This window comes from Condylura cristata, unplaced genomic scaffold (assembly GCF_000260355.1).
Source record: "Condylura cristata isolate star-nosed mole 26May11 unplaced genomic scaffold, ConCri1.0 scaffold00004, whole genome shotgun sequence".
Classification (NCBI taxonomy): Eukaryota; Metazoa; Chordata; class Mammalia; order Eulipotyphla; family Talpidae; genus Condylura; species Condylura cristata.
This window is the reverse complement of record NW_004567105.1, coordinates 28,157,037-28,162,845: the sequence shown is the minus strand read 5'-3', so window position 1 is coordinate 28,162,845 and position 5,809 is coordinate 28,157,037.

Below are 5,809 nucleotides of genomic sequence, written 5' to 3'. Positions count from 1 at the left end.
ACCACAGAACTTTCAGTGAAAAATAAAAATTGGTGATAAGTTTTGAGGCACTAAATTCAAGACTTTTAAGAATTAAATTCTGAACCTCATGTTATGCAAAACGTTCATGTTTTTTATTTCTCTGACATGGGTAGCCTGCCTGTCTTGAGTTCCCCGTCTACTGAATTAACAGGTCAGGCTAGGGTGGTACAATGATAAAGATGATCAAAACGTAACAGATATCAAAAAGTCACTAAGATAACTCAATTTGTGTAATGTTTTGGAAATTCAATGCGAAAATATTTATAATATTTATAAAACAAAATTTGAAGTTTATAAATAAACAAGATCAATATTACTGATTTTCTCTTGGCCTCATTCTCCAACATGGTTCATATCAACAGTCTCAGTGACTCTGATTATATTTAGAATTTTGATGTTTGGCTCATCATGGGTATTTTTGGGTTAATTTTGATTTTTAAATTATCGTGTTGAAATAATATATATTTGATAATTGAGGGGTTTTTGGGTGTGACTTAAATTTGTTCTTGCACAAATACATATTGTAGTAAGATGTAATTATTACTAGTTTGCCAATGAGAACAAACATCTGTAGTCTTAAGTACTTTAAAGTAAAAGAAGAAATGAGTCTTCTAATTTTCACAGAACTGAGCAGAAGCCACGCAAAAGCAGCACAAATAGATTAAGTGGACTGACAGACAAGAAATAATATCTGATGAAATTAGCTCATACCATAATCTTCTGTTAATAGTGTATAGTTATGCAAGCATCTCATAAAAAAAATTAATGATTTCACACAGTAAAAAATAAAGGCCCCAGGGCCCCTCCCTTGTGGTGCAATGGGTTAAGGCACAGCACTGCAAGCTAGCAGCAGCAGCTTCAGTGTGAGTTCAATCCCTGAGGTGACTCATATGGCGCAGCAGACCTTGCCCACTACTTCCCTCAGCAGTGTACTTCATTGATCTGCTCCACACTCTGTCTCTGGTGAATCCTCTCGCCATCCCTGCACCTCTGGCCTGTACCCCAGTTCTGTATGCGTAAATAAATCTTTTTTAAAAAATAAATATAGGCCCTCCCTGGTGGCACAGAGGGTTAAAGCACAGCACTGAGAAAGATAAAGCCACTTCCGCATGAGTTCGATTCCCGCCTGCCCCAGAGGTGACCACAGGGCGTGGCAGACCTCTCCTGACCTGCCCGCTGCTCCCCTCAGCAGTGTACTTCGTAGATCTGCCTGTTCTGCTCCCCACTGTCTCTGGTGAAGCCTCTCGCCACCCCTCAGCCTCTGGGCTGTACCCCAGTTCTGTATGAATAAATAAATAAATAAATCTTTAAAAATAAATATAAAGGCCCCATTATTAAAGCCACTGCTTATTTATCATTACTTCATGTATCAGTCATTTGCATTTCATCTATAGCACTGTCCATGCTTTCTGTTCCTTTCACTGTTCTCAGTGCATATGACTTTGCTAACTCTCACTTCCCAACTGTATTGTCCTCTCCTCAATTCTGTTTCCTCTCTGATCCTACTTTAACCCATCCTACACACAGCTGTTGGAATGATCTAAAATATACATTATTTCTGTGATTAAAATTCTTCCATCAAATTCTTCCATAAAATTCTCGTATCTTTCAGAAAGTTCAAATTCCTTGTTTAGTACACATAACCTAAATAATCTGGTTTCCCTAACACTGTGTCCCTCTACCCATCAAGTTTTTCATGTTCCTCCTGCCAGTCAAAACTAGTTATTAAAATGGATTGTAAGGTTTCAAACTTCCGTGCCTTCAGGGTTGCTCTGCTATTTTTGGCTAAAGTTATTTCTTCCACCTGGTGTACCTAAATAATAAATTCATCCCAATCGTCTAATGCTTCCTTGAGAACCATCTCTTCTGGAACACCAAATTAAAGAAACTCTTCAATATGATATAGCAATAGTTACCCTTTTGGGGATCACATTGGCACCATGGGTGTGCCCTCAAGTCAGCATTTATCATTTTATGGTATTGAAAATGTAGTGTAACAGGGTGGTCCCCAGGAAAAGGAGAGTTTCTAGGTTCCCTGCCTTGCCCAAAGGAGGGTGGAGATGAGCAGGGAGGAGGAGAAGCTGGAGAAGAGACTGGAGAAGGAAGTAGGATGGAGAACAAGGAGACTTGGAAGTAGGAGGAACGTTGAACAGAGAGAAGTGTAAAGAAAACACACTTGCCTTTTGATCCTGGACTGGTTGAAACAGATATGGGTGAGAGACCCATGGGGAGGTCAACAAATGGCAGCTTTTAGCTTGATTTTGATTTTGCTCTTTTCCTCCCAGACTTATCTGCATGTTTTTGACCCTTTCCTATGGGTCCCCACCAGAAGGTGCTTTAGACATGTGGCAGACTTTCAGGCCTTGCTTTGGGCCAATTCCATTTGGATGGACTTTTGGGTTACCCACGAGGGGATGGGTAACCTTGGGCTTTTGATTTAGAAACTATATTCGTCTTTTCTGTATGCACACTCATTGTATTAAAGCTCCTTTCCATTAAAGGTTTTATGTTTTGTGCAGCAGATGACAGAACCTATTAAGAGCAGGTAGATTTGGGGGCTCAGGGGTGCCTCTCTCTGCCCTGTAACAATAGAATCACTAAATGCTGCTTCTCCCACTAGATTGTTAGCTCCTTCAAGACAGGTATTTAATTTTATGAGTCTGGTGCCCAATATTCTAATACATTGTAGAAGTTAAATCAGTACTTGTTGATTAGACAAATTTGTGATTAAGCAGCACCTGATAATGTTTGTTCTTGCATTTAAACAACTTTACATGAAAACACTTTAGTATAGACCATATAAGTGGCATGAATGTGAGTGTGCTATTTAGTGTAAATTTCAGCTATATAAAGATCTTTTCCCTAGTAAAGAATGCACAGATGGGAGGAGGTTCAGTTAGCACTTTATCAACTTTATACTGCTCAGGTGTTACTATACCCACTTGTTATCTGGAATTCAGCTAACATCTGGTGCCGAGCTAATTAGCCTTGTAAACATGATGGGCTTTATATTCTGAAAATAGTCTTGTTAGAGTCTTAAATGGTCTCAGATCCACTTATGGATTAGAACAACTTTTGTTTACCCAACTGCAACAATAAGGTCAGCAATTTTGCCCCTGGAATGTGAATGCTGTTTCCTCTGTTAACATTTCATCCACAGTGGTAATTGGAGCTCCCAGCGAGATAAACTGCTAGAATTTCAAAGTTTACAGAATAGGTTTGTAGTTTCCTTGTGCCTCATCGCTAAAAGATATGTTTGTTTAATAAATGTCTGTGGCAGAATTTGGTCTAAAACGTGCTTTAGTTATAACATACTGAAGTTAGGTGGATTTGGTAATTCTCATACTTCAGAAATTTTAAGCCGGGTCACAGTGAACTACCATAAAGAAATTACTACTTGTGCACAATTTAATTTACAACTTCTAATTTAGTTGCCAGTTCACAGTAGCAAAGAAACTAAGAAATTGTTTCTTTCAGCGACTCCGGTAGACATCATGGAACCTTAAAAACGCATGATAAATGTCTACCCTTTAAATAAAGTTAAAAACTCAAACACTGGGACTCTCCCTGGTGGCCAGCGGATTAAAGAACAGCACTGCAAGCGAGCCACAGCAGCTGTGCTAGTTCGATCCCCGCCCCGGAGGTGATCCACATAGCACAGCAGACCTCTCCTGACCTGATGGCTGCTCCCCTCAGCAGTGTACTTTGTCAATCTGCCTGTTCTGCTCCCCACTCTGTTTCTGGTTTATCCTCTCACTGCCCTTGCAGCCTGTACCCCAGCTCTTAATGAATAAATAAATCTTTTTAAAAAAATTTCAAACACCCCTAGTTCCATGATTGTTAAAACACTCCCTCTACTGAACTTGCTCTTCATGTTTCTCATGCCATTATGAAAATCTTTAAAATGGACTGTAAGGTTTCAAATTTGTGTTTAATTCATTCAGAATCACTCTGCTACATTTATTTAAAGTTATTTCCTCCACTTGATGAAATTATTAGCTCATGCCAGTTTGCTAATACTACCTCAAGAACCATCTCTTCTGGATGCTAAATCAGAAAAACTAGGTTCATTGGTGCATGGAAGAACTACTTAATGTCATCCCATGGGAGTAATAGCTCATCACACTGAAAACATGATTTACTAAGGTATAACTGAGATTGATGATTAATATGTTCATTTAAGATGAAACAGCAAAAAATTGGAGAACTGATTGTATAGGTTATAGAAATATTAATGGATACATATTTCCCTTGAGTTCTGGATGCTGATTTGTATAATTTTGGGGTATCCAAGCAAGATAAATTTATTTGGAAGGATTTAAATTAGAAAATTACCTATCTGGGCTGTCCCCAGTGGCAGAAGGGTGTTAAAGCACAGCACCATGAAGCTGTTCACAGCCACTGCAACAGGAGCTTGATTCCCAGCCAGGAAGGTGACCCACATGGCACAGCAGACCTCTCCTGTCTCACCTACTGTTCCCTTCAGCAGTTTATTTCAGTTAATCATCCTGTTCTGCTGCCCATTGGGTCTCTGGTCAATCCTCTCACCACCATGGCCACACCTCTGGCCTGTACCCCAATTCTTGTATGCAAAAATAAATAAATCTTTAAAAATTACCTGTCTGGTGACACTTTTTGTGCAGAAAGCAAGAAACAAAAAGGTTTTGTATAGTGCTTAAGAATTTTTTTTTAATAAAGCTAGAATGAGATCATCTGAGTTATGGCTGAATGAATTTAGATATAAATGAAAAGATTCTCATCTTTGCAGCTCAACTGTATGTTCATTTCCCTGGGATTTTCAGGTGATAAGAAGGCCAATACGAAGCACATAACTGCAACTCAGGGAGATCACTATATGCCACTTAGAAAGTCGCACACACAGTAGTTGGGGAGATTTTTATAGAAATTTTAACAAAATATATGTTGTCAAGGAAAAGTAATTTTGAGGAAATATTCAGATTATTATTCTATCAAGAAAGAGTATGTCCTTAGAGTAATATTTTCATATAAATGATGTTGAAAGAGCACAAGCTTTGAAGTCACTTAATACTGGTTTCAAATTTGAACTCTCCTGGAAATTAGTTCTATGAGTTGGAGAAAATACTTAATATCACTAAGTCTCTACTTCTTTATCTGAAGAGTACAGTGAAGATTGAATCTAGATATAGATTAGGATATATGTGTGTGTGTGTGTGTGTGTATATACATATATATATACATATATATATAATAGACAATACTTATCTATATGAAGTATGGCATACAGTTTAACAGAAAAAAATGTACTCATTGTGCATTTATTTCCTTTGTTTTCTTGCTGGAAATAAATGGAAAAAAAGATATATTTTAATGTATAGCATTTCCTTCAAAACTAACAAACTTCTTGCTTTAAATTATCTTCCTTTCTCAGAATCCATAAAGGAAAATTAAATCCTTGTATTAAGGTTAGCAACTCTTTGCCTTCAAAGAAAAAAAATCCATAAAGGAAAATTAAATTCTTGCATTAAGGTTAGCAACTCTTTGCCTTAAAAAAAAAAAGACCTCTCCTGATCCACTGCTCCCCTCAGCAGTGTACTTCCTCAGTCTGCCTGTTCTGTTTCCCACTCTGTCTCTGGTGAATCCTCTCTCCGTCCCTGCATCTCTGGCCTGGACCCCAGTTCTGTATGCATAAATAAATAAATCTTTTAAAAAATGAATAACAAGGGCATCTTTGAATTTAATACCAAGAGGATACATGGAAAAATAACTTCACATCTATAAAGACTTTGGGTGGATTTCCTTTTTTTTT